At 41.2% G+C, this 16,829-nt stretch overlaps 1 protein-coding gene and 1 pseudogene across 5 annotated transcripts in view; both read left to right on the top strand.

The window, feature by feature from the left end:
• ZC3H12B (zinc finger CCCH-type containing 12B) overlaps positions 1 to 16,829 on the top strand; it is a 101,675-nt gene that overhangs the window by 33,933 nt on the left and 50,913 nt on the right. For 4 of the 5 annotated variants that reach the window (XM_037135169.2, XM_037135168.2, XM_037135166.2 and 1 more), the window contains exons 2-3: positions 585 to 875; positions 3,093 to 3,261. The gene's annotated coding sequence lies outside the window, so the exon portion shown is untranslated. The remainder of the gene's footprint in view (positions 1 to 584; positions 876 to 3,092; positions 3,262 to 16,829) is intronic. The other variant, XM_053666517.1, reaches the window with a different exon arrangement.
• LOC119041766 (lipid scramblase CLPTM1L-like) lies at positions 14,937 to 16,580 on the top strand (annotated as a pseudogene).

Genomic DNA, 16,829 nt, shown 5'->3' on the forward strand with positions numbered 1-16,829 from the left:
AAACCTTGGTGTGTCATATGGTCCAAAAATCTGGTACTATTTGTGTGAGAACATAAAACAAAATTGTGTGAAGGTATTTCCACCACAGAAAATATACAAAACTAAGTTAGTCATCTAGTGCAAGCATTAGACTACTTTAATAGTCTTGATTTGAATCTGTTTGGCTCTAACCCGTGTTAATGTGTTACAACACATTAACTGTCATAGTAATATATTTCTTGGTGTGTGTGTGTATATATATATATACACACACACATATATGCATATATATGTATGCAAGAGAAAGGGTATTTTTCTCATTGGTCAAAATGGTTTCTGATTTACCAATTATACAAATGGGAATGATTCTTTTTTTAAAGTGGTAGAAATAGGAAACAAGTTTATGGATTCGGTTTCTTCTAATAGACTTGTTTCTTCTAGTGATGGTCATCTGTCCTGCTGGTAGACCTTTAACTTGCTCATGAAATTTCAGAAATTTCTTGGGATCCTGTTGTGTATGTATTTGTTCTTTGCCATTGCAAGGTCATGTTTATTTTAATTTTGTCTCTCTCTTTCCTCTCTCCTCTCTCCTCTCTCTCTGCCAGCCAGAGCATTGTGAAGATTAGATGTCTGGAAAGCTACTGAAGAATGAGACACTTTCTTAACCTTCTTCACTACCTTCTGTATTCTAGCAAGATTTCACTCTGAGAGAGACATATAGTTAACAGTCACTGATTGTGCTTCTTCTTACCCCTTTACAAGGAAGTAGCCTAAATAGCCAAGTTGCAAGGGTACTACTGCTTCTTTTAAGGACCATGTGTTTCATAGGTGGCACTTGGAAAGAGAGATAATGACCACCTGTCTCCTTCATCCTGGGTACATGAGAGAGTGTGTAGGTGAGTAGTAACTCCTCCAAGCCGTATATTCCACATTTGTACCATTGTTTGAATAACTTTATCTGGTACTTCAAAACATTGCTTCCTGTCCTGCTTGCCTATAAGATGACAGTCAACTCAACAAAATAGCTGCTACTGAGTAATAAAGATAAGAACAACTTGGAAGGTCAGGAATATGTTCCCCCCCCCAGGATATTATAAGCTTTTTAACATATATTTGTGGAACATCCACTATATATATGTGAAGCTTAGCACAGGGGAGTTAGGGATGAGTAAGACTCATCTCATCCTCAAGTAGCAACTTTAGTTTAGCCCTGGCTGATGTAGCTCAGTGGATTAAGCAGCAGCCTGCAAATCAAAGAGTTGCCAGTTCAATTCCCAGTGTAGGGCACACGCCTGGGTTGCAGGCCAGGTCCCCAGTTGGGGATGCAGGAGAGTTAACCACACATTGATTGATGTTTCTCTTCTTGTCTTCCTCCCTTTCCATCTCTAAAAATAAATAAATAAATAAAATCTTTAAAAAAGGAACTTAGGTTAGCAGAATCTCAAGCTATTGAGAACATTCTTCTTAGTCTCTTAGTCTCCTTCTGGACTTCAGAGACACATTGTAAACTTTTTCTTGGCTGCCCACAAATGTTGTATTATTGCATCTATAAATCATTAAAACAGTAGAATCAAGAGATGTGTATAAACAAGGTTAACCCTTTCATGGTGATACCTGTGGACACGAGGAGCTACAATTAACAAAATATTTGCCGGTATCGCCAGGTCAGAGGGCATTGCCTCATGGGAATATATTTCCCTACAGATGCCAGCTTCAGCAGTGATCCTAATATTCTGATAATATATACATGGGATATCAACTCTAGAATAGCATCTCACTCTTGAACTTATTTTGTATCTAATAGAAGATCATAGACATATTTACATAAAGCTACATGCCATTTTCTTGAAATTTATATGTGTCTAAATGAACTGTGAAATGTATTCTCTGATGATTTCAGGTTACATACAATTGCCAGTTTTTCCTACATTGACTTTTCATTGATTTTGTTCACCTGTCCAGCGTCAGTGACTCAATGTCCTAGTCATACAGTAACTAAATTTTTTAAGGCATTCTTAATTTCAAACGTTCTCTTCTACTATCCTTCCAAACCATCAGTGTTCAGAAGTTCTATTTTTTTTCATATCCAAGGTACCTCTTCTGGATTGTATCTGGCTCTAAGAAGCAGCACAAAAATGTCATTTGCTAGATCTTACCAGATAATTTGGAGTTTAGAAAATGTAGTCATCACATTAGTAAAAGTAATGTTCAGGGAATGGGGAAATGCCCAAAGCTAGGGAGTGGGGATAATGATAAGGGTCTTTGCAAAACTTTGTTAAGCAGCATACTTTGCTTCTGGACCATGATTTAATGTTTTGACTTGTAGGTGAGAGACATGTTTTGAATCACTTCAGAGTAGAAAATGGTCATCAGTTATTAGTTAATGGTTTAGCATTTTAAGTGTTCCTAAAAGATCATTCATTCACTTATTCTGGAGTGATATAGAAGAGAAAGGGTAAAATGTTCAAAGCTAGTATTACCTGTTTTTCTTGTTTCTGTCAACTTTGTAAACTGTATGTGACTTTTTAGTTAATTGGACCATGAGGAAACTGAAGGACAGAAAAGTCTCTCAAGGTGAAATTTAATACATTTCAGGTCACTAGGAAATTAATGTTTATTTGGAATTGTGTTCTTTTAAGATTATGATCTTATTTTTTTCCAAAGAAGATCAACAAGAAGAAATAGTTATAACTAATCTGTAAATTTTATATAGGATTCATCTGGAAACATTCTGGTACTTAATGAAAAGTCTAGATAAAGTAGTTCTTACATTAACTGTTCATCTGTGTTTTTCCTTTTTGAAAAAATGTGTGTGCTTGCATGCATACACACATAATTCAACCACTGTTCCTTTAGACTGAGTCTTTTCCACTATTCCAATGTAAGTCCTGTTAGGCCTGCGGAAGATTCTGAATGTCAGTATATATAGGAGACTAAAACAGTGCTACACCTCAGATTAGCACAATTATTGAAAGGAATTATCAACTGTTGAGATCCAAATCCCTTGCTGCCCTGACTGTAGTACTGAACTGTAAGTGAGTAATATGTGTTTTAGAGGAAGGGTTGCCTTGGCTCATTCAACTCTATTGGAATTTCCCTTTCCCAACGCTTAGGATTCTTGGACATTCTGCCTCAACAACAAAGAATAAAAGTCATGATGTGATGGATAAGCTGCACAAGTAAGAAATACAGATGTGGACTGCAGGCCTTCAAAAAATAATCGAGCTTGTTGAAGATCAGAGCCAGAAGTTGGAAAGTTGGAAATGTTGGAGATGTTAAGAGGTGAGTTCTTTGGTGGTTATTTTTATTAAGGAGTGTGAGTATCTGTATGTGTGTTTGCATGTGTGTATGTGAGAGAGAGAGTAGATTCATTGAGAAGATTATCATAATCTGTATAATATAAAAAGCTAGGCTACTTTTTTCTTGCTAGGCTACTTTTATAAGAAAGTTAAGCTTTCAGAAAAGTTGAGCTATCAAAGCAACTGTGAAAATCTGAAGTACACAGCTAATAAGATTATTTTCTTCGGTTAAAAAATGTGTAGGCTTTCTAGCTGTGGTACATTTATACAATGGAATACCATTCAGCTGTAAAAAAGAAGGAAACCTTTCCCTTTTTGACAGCATGGATAAACATGGAGATATTATGCTAAGTGAAATAAGCCAGTCAGAGAAAGACAAATACCATGTGACCTCACTTACATGTGGAATCTAACAAAATAAACTGATGGGTGAAATAGAAACACACTCACAGATAGAAAACAGACTGATTGCTGTCAGAGGGGAGGGGGTTTGCAGGGATGGGTGAAAAAGGTGAAGGAATTAAGAAAAAAACTCTCATAGACACAGACAACAGCATGGTGATGATCAGAGGGAAAGGGGGGGTGAGGGGAGGTAGGAGAGGGTAAAGGGGGATAAATGGTGATGGAAGGAGACCTGATCTGGGTGGTGAACACACAATACAATATACAGATGGTGTACTATAGAATTGTACATTTGAAACCTATATAATTTTTATTAACCAATGTCAACCCAATAAATTTAATAAAAATTTTAAAAAGTATATATAGGCTTTTGTAACAGGAAACCAGCCTAGAAGGGAGTGAGAGAAAAGGAACTGATACCTTTGAGCTTTCCTAATCATGTTCCAAATGCTTCACATTTGTTATTGTCTTTAATCCTCATAACAATTCTGTGAGATACGCACTATCATCGTTTCTAGTTTACACAGAGAAAGCAGTCTTGAATGAGTTACTTCACTTGCCTAAGGTCATCTAACTATTAACTTCAGGGTTGTGTTTAGTTCCAGGTCTCTCATACATCTAATGCTATACTTAGAAAGGACTAAATGTCTAAGAGAAAACTATGACTATATCATTTTATGGTTTCCTTATGGAGAATTGTACCTGTACTTCATTTTAGTTTTCCTAGGGATGTTTTTCATATAGTATATTCAGAAAATCTTCAGCAACCCCAATATATGCAACCAAAGAAAAATCGGCACTACAGAGAGAAGAAACTGTTCTCTAGCGGTGAAATAGCTGTGGTTCTGACTTTTTTCCTTTTTCTTTTTCATTTTTCCATATATTATGTAAATGAAAACCAAGTTTTCCAGAGCATTTATACCCTTTGTAAGTGTAGAAATGAAGACTTCTGTTTTTGCTATATGTTTAATTAATGCAGCTAAAGCAGCAATGTAAAGTTCTTTTTGATTCATTCTAGACCCTTGTCACATACTTTTGGACTCTTGATCAGCCTAAGGAATTTACACCTCTTTTATGTTTAGAATTTAGAATCATTTAGGTAGTTTCAAAGTTGGAAATATTCATCTATTTTTATTAAGTTACAGCCTTAGAATTTATTCTGCGTGGCATTTTTATTAACTTTTGATTATAGCTTTACTAATATTTTTCAGAATTCATTAAATATGTCAAAATGATATGCAACTGTGGTATAGTGGCAAGATCCCTTTTTTTGAACTAGAGAATCTGAACTGAAATGTTAGCTGTGCCTCTTATTTAATACATAAATTTTGATACCTAATCTGTCTAATTCTCAGGTTTTTAAATCTGTAATATGGGGATAATAATCCCTGCCTCATATAGTTGCTGTGAGAATAACTTCAGGTAATAAATATGGACGTACTTTGTAGACAATAAAATTCCATCGCAATGTAAGGGGAAAGGGAATCAAATGAACACCAAGGTCTGAGTATTTCTGATGAGTCACTTTTCCTGACTCTGCTACCTATTGCCCCAGGAGCCATGCAGTAGTTCACAGGATACTGGCAGGAAGGTAAAAGTGCGTGGCAGAGCTGCCTCCTACATTATTCTCTCCATGTGAAGTGTTCTTTCCTCAAGGAGAAGCCTGCTTAACAAGGCATATCAACATTTTTGGTTCAGGGCAATCAAGGGGAAGTTGGGGAAAGACAGTAGTTTCATAACAAAACCCAAAAGAACCATTGAGATGAGACATTATGGTAAGAGCAGGAAAGGCACTGAACAGGAATGAAGGAGACCAAAGCAACGATCCCGATTTCCAAACTAGTTGCATAATCTAAGGCAAGTCCCTCTTCCCTCTCAGCCTCAGGGTTTTCTTCCATACAGTTATGTGGGATAGACTAGATTATCTTCAAGGTCTATTTCAGCATTGATCATCTGTGATCCTATTTTTAATTACAATAAAAATATTCAAATTGTGTATAGATTTTAGGGTGACATTTTGCACCCAAAAGGAAAAAGAAAAAAATTACAAAAAATGTGTTCTCATTGTGTTGTCATAAACATTCACTTACATGAATAGCTTTACTGGGGTATAATTAACATAATTCTTTACTTTTTCAAAGTATTTTAAGATCTAGCATCTCATTTCAGTCTCAAAAATAACAGCATTTCATCATTTATCTTACATAATAAATTAAGAAACTGAGGTTGAAAGGTTTCCACAGGCACATAGTTAGTACATGATAGAGTAAAAAATCCAATTCTGGTCTGTCTGTCTCTAAGCTCAGTCTTTTTCCACTACACCAGGCTGCCTAGGTGATATTATCCAGGCTTAGAATAAGTGGAATTCATCTACAGAATCAATTTAAAAGAAAATTTACTGTTTTTCCATATGTTAAATGTGAAGAATTAGGACAGCCCAGACTGGTGTGGCTCAGTGGGTTGAGTGCCGGCCTGTGATCCAAAAGGTTACCAGTTTGATTCCTGGTCAGGGCACATGCCTGGGTTGTGGGCTGGGTCCCTGGGAGACAGCAGATCCATGTATCTCTCTTATATCGATGTTTCTCTCCCTCCCTTATTCCCTCTGTCGAAAAAAGAAATAAAGCCTTGAAAATAATAAAAGTGTTACAAAATGTGACATGAAGAACAAGAATAGGACAGTGTTATATGAGTGGATTGTGTGCATCCATTGCTTTTAGCCAAGAAGCTGCAGAGTGTAGGGGGCAGGGTTCACTCGCTTGCTTCAGAAAAGCTGCAGCACAGTCTTGACTGGAAGTGGTCATGGCTGCAGCACTGCAGCGAGAGAGAGTGCCTTGTCTGTGCATGTGCTCTAGCTTGAGGCTGGCAGGAGAATGGCATGAGAGCACATGCCCTCTAGTTGAGGGGGTTCCACAACCAGCTGCACTCACAGATTTTAGGTAGGGAGCAGGAGAATGCCACAACCAATTCACACTCAGTGCCCCATCAGGAAGTAGGGCAGTGTTACAGCAGCCCACATCTCTGGCTTTAGCAAAGCAGTGGGATAATGCCGTGACTGCTAGCACCTGCTTGCATTAGCATGTTAGGTAGAAACTATAATAACGGTGTCTCCATGGAGCATTTGGGGTTTTCTTTTTCAATTTTTATTTTTGATTTTAGAGAGAGGAGAAGGGAGGGAGAAAGAGGGAGGGAAACATCAATGTGAGAGAGAAACCTTGATTGACTGCCTTACATACATGCCTCTAGTGGGGACTGAACCTGCAACCCAGGCATGCGCCCTGGAATCAAACCAGTGACCTTTTGGTCAAATCAAAACAGCTGAGCCACACCTGCTGGGGGCTCCAGGGAGCATTTCAACTGTCTCCCATCCCTCCAGCTAATGATTTTTAGTCTAATAATTGAATCTCTTTCCCATATAGTTTGGGCACTTTTCAAACTGCTGGCTCTCCAGGCAAGTGAGACCACACCCAAGCCTTTTAAGAGAGGAGTCTCAGTTTTTTAAAAAATATTTTATTTATTTACTTTTAGAGAGAGGGGACGGGAAGGAGAAAGAGTGGGAGAGAAACATCAATGTGTGGTTGCCTCTCATGTGCCCCCTACTGGGGACCTGGCTTGAAACCCAGGCATGTGCCCTGACTGGGAATTGAACCAGTGGCCCTTTGCTTCACAGGCCCATGCTCAATCCACTGAGCTATTCCAGCCAGGGCTCAGTTTTTTGTTTTTTTTATAGCACATGGTGTCCTTTAAACGTCATCCCCATTGATTTTCTAAGGCAGATGTTTTGGAGGCTTGTTTCTCTAGTGCAACTCACAGGGCTCAGGATTCCAGATGTGAGGTACCAACCCCTCACTCCTTCAGGAGAAGCCCCTGTCTGGTGAGATCCCTCTCTATTGTGTGTTGATGTGCTTGGGGGTGGGATTTTTCTAACAAGATGGTGTCTCTGCCTCTCTTACTCCTCTCAGAGTAATCTCTTTATCTTTTATTGTGTAGAGCAGTTTATCTAGTTTGCAGATCATTTTCAAAGGGAAATTATATATAGCTGTACATTTGGTGTGTGCATGGGAAAAGGTGAATTCAAAATCTCCCTTCCCTGCCACTTTAGGCTCCACTCTCTCCCAAACAGCTTATTTTATTTTTAATACTCCCAGTGTTACAGAAAACAACTTAGCCCCTTTCCGGTGTATGGAGTGGAAGTTTATTTTCATGTGGGACCCATACGAGTCAATCTCCAAATTCTGGGCCCCAATCAGTGGGGAACAATTGTCTATATAGGGTAAGGGGCGGTCTGCTACTCAGACCATGGCTTCTGACTCGAAAGTGAGAAAGCGGAACTGCTGATAAGAGTTAATAGGAATTTCTTTGTTCTTACTCCTCAGTTACTTAGTTACTTGTCCTCCCTGATCCTGTTGACTCAGCTACGAGCCCCCTCCTGGGCAGGCTATTAGCCATTACATTCATCCTGTTGATTCAGCGGCTAGCTCCCCTCCTGGGCAGGCCACTACAACCAGTAATTGAGGGTGTCCCAAAGTGGAGCATCTATATTCAGACTGATTGGAAGCCAGACCTTCAGGCATTTGCTTTTAACAAATGCAAGTACATATAGTCCTGTGGGGCTGAAAGTGTAAGCCCCACTGGCCACCAGAGCCATGCAATCTGGAGGTATCCCCTGGGCAGCAGTCACAAAAATCAGGGCTCCAGATGGGTATATAAGCTCCTTTCAATGAACCATAGTAATGCAGAAGGTGAGTGCAAAGGCGCCATCCCCCGGCCTACTTCCTTGAGAGCACCACTGTAGCCTCTAGATGTGTACCAGTCCTGAAGCCTGCCCCTGAGGCTGGTGCTGTGAGGTGCACCAGAGATAGTGCTCCAAGATGGCATCTGCCCTCCAAGGTTTCAGGAAAGGTTTGAAAGGTAAGCCCTTATATATGTGTATATAATTATAAACTTGCCCCTTAGCCTGCAGCTATGGTATAAGTTTAATAGGCCTCTTTCACAGGCAGACTGATCTCCTGGATGTATTGCCTCTTGTGTCCTGGGAGTGGTAGCTGTTTAAGAACTTTTTCCATTGCTTACAGTCCTGTGGGACCCACAATTATCAGTGCTGCTAGCTGCCAGAGCCAGGTGATATAGTGGTGTCTCCTTAAAGCAGCCACAAAAATCAGAGTACCAAAGTTATAAGCCCTCTTTTCTGAAGGAGACCAGCAAGTTAAAGTGAGGCAGAGGGAGAACACAAAGATTGCATCTACTGGCCTCTGTTCCCTGAGAGCACCTCCGTAGGACCCTGTAAGTGTGCCACACCAGGAGCCTGCCCCTCAGGCTAAAGATTCTGACAAGCAAGTCTGTTTCACAGAAAGGCTGGGAGTGTGTTTCAGTCTGTTGTGTGTGTAGTGTCTTGGGGGTGGTAGCCCACCAAGAACTGTCTCTCTTCATTGTTACTTCCCAAGGGACCCAGCAATGACAGCCTCCCTGGCCTTCAGAGCCAGCTGACCAAGGGGTGTCCCTTGGGTGGCAGCCACAAAACCTTGGTCAGCAGATGTGTAGAAGCTTGCAGCTGAGAGATTCTGGTGCTTTGCAACACAGCAGAGGGGGTGAGAAGATGGTACCCACTGGCTGGAGCAAGGCAGAGGGAGAGTGCAAAGTTAGCAACTTCTTTGAAAAGTCAAGAAAAATAATAAAAAGAAATGAAAAAAGGGATATTGCCTGGTGGCTTTAATAAGGTAGAGGGAGAGCAGTAGGATGGTGTCCACTAATCTCCGTCCCCAGAGAGCATCCCAGCAGGCCGGTGCTCCTCAGACCAATGCTTTAAAATTAGCAAGTGAACCTCTTTCACATAAAGTCTGGGCACTTTTCAAAGGGTAGTTCATGCACTGGACCCTCGGGTAGGTGAGACTGCATGTGAGTCCTTTAAGACCTGTTTCTCAGTTTGTCACAGCCCTGCGGGTCTTGTGGGCATGAGCCTCATTGGTTTTTACACTTAAGTGTCTTGGGGGTTCACCTTTCAGGTGCTAGTCTTAAAAGTCGGAGAGCCTTATGTGGGTATGAACCCTTCACTCAGAAGACACTCTGACTTTCGAATTCCCTCTTGATTGTGGGTTGCCATGCCAGGGGTTGATTTTATGGAGAGATTGTGTCTCAGCCCTTCTTCCCCACTTTAGTGTGTATTTTTGTCATTTGCTCAACGAGAAGGGGTTGCCCCACTAATTTTGATAGTTTTTCAGAGGAAGTTGTTTCATACATCACTGTAGACTCAGCATGTCCGTGGGAGGGGGTGAGATCAGGATATTCTATGTCTCCATCTTGAAATGCAACTTTCAGCTGTAGTCCTTGCTTTTTCCCCTGACTTCCAAGTGAAGTGAAACAGGTAGGAGCGCCTTGCATCAGTCTTTTATGCAGCTCTCAGACAGGTCAGAACCTACTAACACGATAACTTGCAAATGAGGTTTTGCCCACTCCCTCTGCCACTAGAAACCAGGGTCACGCATGGGGAGTAGGGACTGCCATCTTCAATATCCCAGCTGAACTGGGAGGGCATGGAGCAAAAGTCAATAAAAGCACTATAACACATTATTATAATTTTATTTTTATTTTTTAAAATATATTTTATTGATTATGCCATTACAGTTGTTCTATTCCCCCCTTCATTCCCCTCTACCCTGCACACCCCTCCCCCATTTCCCCCCTTTAGTTTATGACCACGTGTCTCAAGTTCTTTAGATTCTATATTTCCCCTACTATTCTTGCCCTCTTCCCTATCTATTTTCTACCTACCGTCTATGCTACTTATTTTCTGTACCACATTCTTATCATTTTAAATTGGCTTTCCCTTGATTCCACATTTGCTTGGTTGCTACCAACATTTTACTGTATTCCAGAATTCTGACAAAGTTGGCCCTAACACTTTCTATTTGTTCTTTTATTTGTCTATGGAAGGATAGGAATTTGGAGCTGCCTGCTCCAGCATTTAACTGATGTGACTCCATACATAAACCGCATAATAAAGTTAATTTCTAAGTTACTGACATGAAAGCAGTAGTTGGATTCCCCGGCCAGTCATCAGTTGCATTCCTCTCCTACCACCACTAAAACCCGTCAGTCCACCTGAATTGATTCCCTCACTCGGAAAAATAATCGTATCTGGTATCTTTCTGTACTCTCCATTCCTGGTACAGGGCCTGTAAAAAGCAAGTGCTCCATAATGCATCTTGAATACATGAATAGTACTATGAACATCTAACCAATGATGACACTGAAACATGTGCAGTGCCAGGAACACACAATCGTATTAGCAATCAAAATTTATAATGCACATGTTTACACTTTCCAGGGCAGTTTCATGTTTATTATTTCATTAGTGTTTCATAACCATTCTGTGAGGTAAGAATGACAGGGGTTATTAGCCTATAATAACCCCTATAAATAAAATAAACTGAATGATGTTCCAAGTCATCCAGCTGTGGTAGGGATTTTACCTAGGTCTGCTGTACACAACACTTCTGCTCCTTTAATTTTTCCCATTTTCTTTCTTTTGAGATGCAGTGTGGAATAAAATAATATTCCTTCTCAGTTGCCCGTCCTGAATGAAGCAAGCATTCTGTTGTTCTGGAGGCTTTGAAAAATGCCAGCAACCAACAATTGCAAGAAAGAGACAGGGAGTATAAGAGTTTCTACTCCTAAGCATCCCATTCACTTAGCCCTCTTGGAATAACTGAATGTGTGTGTACATGTGAATGGTGAGGCCCAAAATCTTGGAGGGATAAATGAGCTTTATCTTCATTCCAGAGAACCAACCAGTGTCAGTGTTTGAGGAACTTATCATAGGAGCAGGGTGAGACTGAGAATGATGTGGAGATCAGCTCAAGCACTAGGGAAGTACAGGAATGGGAGAGGAAAGACAGCTACGTGGACCACAGGTCTTTCCTCTCTCTTTATCTCTGCCTTTTCTATCTCCATGAGCCCTTCTGTGTTGCAGCTGAAGAATCAGAGTGCAGGGCAGGAAGGATCGGTGTAGAGGCAGGGGCGGTTCCATGCAACAATGAAACCTACAGAGTGAAGGAGGAAAGGAAGTGTATTCTAAGTTATGGCACACAGAGACATTTACGGGAGTTCTTGTAGTTTCTGTAAGTGAAAGAAACTGCTAATGCTAATAAAGTTTGGATGCCTGTCTTACAGGAAGCTCTACAAAGGAATGTGGCCTGCAGTGACCCAGGAAAACTGTCTACGTATCCAGCCTCTCAGCCTGAGAATTTTTATTCCCTGTAAAGAAAGGAAAATGTCTAGAAAAATGGAGTCAGATAGACCTAAGTTAAAATCTAGCTTCACTGCCAGTTAACTACCTTGTAATACCAATACTTTAATTCAATTTTCTGAATCTTAGTTTGGTCATCCTTTAAGAAATTATGATAATAGGCCCTGGCTGGTGTAGCTCAGTGGATTGAGTGCAGGCCTGCGAACCACATGATTGCGGTTCGATTCCCAGTCAGGGCACATGCCTGGGTTGTAGGCCAGTTCCCAGCAGGGGACGCACGAGCGGCAACCATACATTAATGTTTCTCTCCCTCTTCCCTTCCCTTCCCTTCCCTTCCCTTCCCTTCCCTCCCCTTCCCTCCCCTCCCCTCCCCTCCCCTCCCCTCCCCTCCCCTCCCCTCCCCTCCCCTCCCCTCCCCTCCCCTCCCCTCCCCTCCCCTCCCCTGTAAATAAATAAAAAAAGAAATTACGATTATATATGTTTCAGATTATTACTGTATTACATGAAAAAACTTGCTTTTTAAATATTAGATGCTATCACCATCTTTGGATTGCCTAAACTCTAGTTAGATAATCTTCATTTATCCTTCATCATTTGTAATTGATAGAATGGTTTTCAGAAGTGAACTTAAATATTAGTGTTTAAAAGTTGAGCCTCAATGGAAATATTTCTAAAACAGAAAAAATATATATTGTACAAATCTATACCTGCTTAAATAGTAAGCTAAAGAGAAGTAAACCTCTTCTTGATTACCAGAGGTCATTACTGACACTAACTTTAGTTGAGTTCTGATAACTCACTACCATCAGACCAGCTCCAGAGGTCATTATTAATGAACATGCATTATCTCACATCATTATCATATAAGACACAATGACTAGGAGACTGGTAGTCATGGGAAACTGGCAGACGTGAGACATATAAGGTCCTTAACATGTATACTCAATAGCCCCAGCAGTATATATCCATTTATTTCTTTTTTATTTTTAATTAAATTTATTGGGCTGACATTGGTTAATAAGATGATATAGGTTTCAAGTATACATTTCTATTACCCATCAGTTGTATATTGCAGTGTGTGCCCAACACCCAGAGTCAAATCTCCTTCTGTCTCCATATATTTGATCCCTTTACTGTTTACTATCTCTCACCTCCTTACCTTCTGGTAATCACGATACTGTTGTCTGTGTCTACGAATTTTTGTTTGTTTGTCTCATTTGTTCATTTGCTGCTTTCCGTTTTATATCCCTCATATGAGTGAAATCATATGGTTCTTAACTTTTTCTGCCTGACTTAATTTCACTTCATATAATACTGTCAGGATCCATCCATATTGTTACAAATGGCAGTATTTCATCTTTTCTTATACCTGAGTAGTATTCCATTGTATTCATGCCACATCTTCTTTATCTAATCATTTATGGAAGGACACTTTGATTGTCTCCATGTCTTGGCTACCATGAATAATGTTGCAATGAACACAGGGGTGCATATATTTTTGTAAACAAACAATTTCAAATTTTTCAGGTAGATACCCAGAAGAAGGGTTACTGGGTCATATGGTAGCTCTTAATTTTTTGAGGAACCTCCATTCTGTTTTCCATAGGGGCTGTACCAGTCAACATTCCCATCAGCAGTGAATGAGGAGGGTTCCTTTTTCTCTCCAACCTCTCCAACACTCGTTATTACTTGTCTTCTTAATCATAGCCGTTCTAACAGCTGTGAGGTAGTAGCTCATTGTAGTTTTGATTTTTTTCCTTGATAGCTAGTGACATTGAGCATTTTTTCATCTATCTGTTGGCCATTTGTAAGCCTTAATTTGTTGTCTCATTTTTTATTGAATTTCTCAGGATGGCATTGGTTAATAAAGCCATATAGCTTTAAAGTGTACAACTCAATAAAACATATGTATACTGTATTATATGCTCATTGCCCAAAGCAAAGTCGCTTTCCATTCCCATTTATCCCTGCTTTGTACACATCCACCTCCCCTACTTCTTTTCCCTGAGAGCTGTCCATCTGTTCTATGTATCTATGTATCTGTTTCTATTTTATTTGTTAAATTATTTTGTTCATTAGACTCCACATATAAGTGGGATCATATGGTATTTTTTCTTTCTCTGACTGGCTTATTTCACTTTGCATAATAATTTCTAGTTCCATCCATGCTGCCACAAAAGATAAGACTTTCCTTTTATGGCTGAGTACTATTCCATTGAATAAATGTACTACTGCATTTTTATCCTCTCTCTACTGATGCGCACTTAGGCTGTTTTCAGCACTTGGCTATTGTAAATAATGCTGCAATGTATATAGGGGTGCATATATTATTTTGAATTAGTGTTTTGGGAATCTTAGGATATATTCCCAGAGGTGGAATCCCTAATCCCTAGATCATACGGCGGTTCAATTTTTAGTTTTTTGAGGAAACTCCATACTGTTTTCCACAGTGGCTGCACCAGTCTGCATTCCCACCAGCAGTGCACTAGGGTTCCCTTTTCTCCACATCCTCGCCAGCACTTGTTTGCTGATTTATTGATGGTAGCCAATCTGACAAGCCTGAGTATTTTCTTTCCCTGCATTCTCAGCCTACCAGATGTTGCCTCTTGCTGCTGTTGGTATTCCTGCCTCTGACTACTCTTTTTGTCATTGTCAGCTGCTAATCTACACTTGAAAACCATATAACTAAACATGTTAAAATGATGTTTATGCAGTGGATCTTCTATTGTGGTTCTTGGACCAGTATCTCTGAGAAATATGTTAGAAATACAAAATTGAGCTGCTGGTAGCCACAGGTAGGCGTGGGTGGTAGTGACAAGAGTATGTAGGGTTTCTGGCAGCTTGTGGCTCTGGGTGTGTTACTTGCCATGCAGCAGTGGTGCCCCGGGGTGGCTCTTGCATGAGTGAAAGGCAGGAGTGTATAGCAGGCCATTGTGTGGGAGGCTTGTGGGTCCCACAGCAGCTGGAAGGATGGGGGCAGGTGGGCACCGTACTTGCCTGTGAGCAGCAGTACCATGTGGAGTGGCAGCAGCACCTCCACCAGCCTGATGATAGGCATGTTTGTGGTATATGTGGTACACACCTGCTAGGTCATGTATAGCACTGTATACACACACCCCATGCACCAGTGACAGTAATTGCATCCAGCCCTACCTGGCACAGAGGCCCAAGCTGCAGTGTGTATGCCGCCACATGGCCCAACCTTGGTTCTGAGAACAATGTGGATCTTATGTTGAATGTGAAAGATTTTGATGTGCAGTCCAAATTTGAAAGGACAGTTAATGTTTCTATACCAAAGAAAACAATAAGTAATGAGATGCTGTATGAGTATGTCTTCCTCCATCATGTTGGCATTCTGACATGGCACAATGGCAGGCAGGGGCACCTGGTGTGTCCTCTGACCACCTATGTGGTTCTGACACTGGAAGAGGTCAATCTGCTTACTAGGGAATCTGCTGAGCAGAAGATTGAAGCTGAGAAGAAGCCGATGATTGCCTTAGACGAGCCCAGTTTCTCACTGAAGACCAACACTGACACTGAGCGTGACAGTGAATGCTTCGTCTTTGACAGGTCCCTGCCTGCTAATGTGCAGCCATACATGAAGGTGATCCAAGTTGGGAAAACCATGCACTACCCCTCCATCCTGTTCACCAACGAGATCAGCAACCAGGTGAAGGACCTCATGGTCATCAAGCATTCCACCACTGAGCCACCCCTCACTGGGTTTTAACAGCAAGATCTCACTGGAAAGGCTCTACTTCTGGATCCACATGCAGGACACCATGCACTCCCTGCAGCAGTTTGGGTTTTCAGAGAAAGATGCTGATGAAGTGAAAGGAAGTATTGTCGGTACCAACTTGTATTTCACTTTCTGTTTGATTTCCTGCCATTTAAAAACATCAGTTTCTGGAAGAAAAAGAAGAGCATGATTGGGATGTTCACCAAAGCAGTGCTCTGGCACCGCATCAGCACTGTTGTCATCTTTCTGGTCCTGCCGGATGAGCAGACAAGCCTTCTGGGGCTGGTCCTGGCAGGTGTCACAGCTGTCATCAAGCTGTGGAAGTGAAAAGGGCTCTGAAAATGATGGCTGTTTGGAGATGTCTCAGGCCCAAGTTTCAGTTTGGCACCTACAGTGAATCTGAGAGGAAAACCAAGGAGTTCAACACTCAGGCCATGAAGTACCTGCCCTACTTGCCTTACCATCTGTGCATCAGGGCACCATCTACTTACTGCTCAACATCAAGTGTAAGAGTTGGTATTGCTGGGTAATCAATAGCTTCATCAATGGGGTGTATGCCTTTGGCTTTCTTTTCATGCTGCTCCAACTCTTTGTGAACTACAAAGATGAAGCCAAGGGTGCATCTGCCCTGGAAGACCTTCAGATACAAGACCTTCAACACCTTCCTCAATGATGTCTTTGCCTTCATCATCACCATACCTACCTCCCATCTCCTTGCCTGTTTTAGGGATGATGTGGTATTTCTTGTTTACATGAACCAGTGATGGTGGTTCATGTAAACCTACCCTGTGGACAGAAGCAGATTGGACAAATCTGGGAGTCCTATAAGGAGAGGCCCCAGCAGAAGTCCCACATACATTCAGACCTTGCCTGGGCCACCCACAGACCACTACACAGCACCTCTTGGATGGTCAGCTGACTGAGTATTTTTCATGAGTTCCTGGATATTACACCTCCTATATTGCCAAAAACCCTGAGCGTTTCTCATATGTCTCCTGAGTCCCTTCCTATAGTGTTTGAGAGGAGCTGGCTTCACTTATGGTATCCCAAGACCGAAGACATCTATCTCGGTCACTAAGATGTTGGGCTCTTGTGGTCACCCTTGGCCATTGGTGGCTCTTGCCACAGGAGTGTCTAATGTGAGCAGTGGCTGTGCCATCACCACAGT

Source organism: Artibeus jamaicensis, unplaced genomic scaffold, assembly GCF_021234435.1.
Source record: "Artibeus jamaicensis isolate MK-2021 breed Jamaican fruit bat unplaced genomic scaffold, CSHL_Jam_final contig_457, whole genome shotgun sequence".
NCBI lineage: Eukaryota > Metazoa > Chordata > Mammalia > Chiroptera > Phyllostomidae > Artibeus > Artibeus jamaicensis.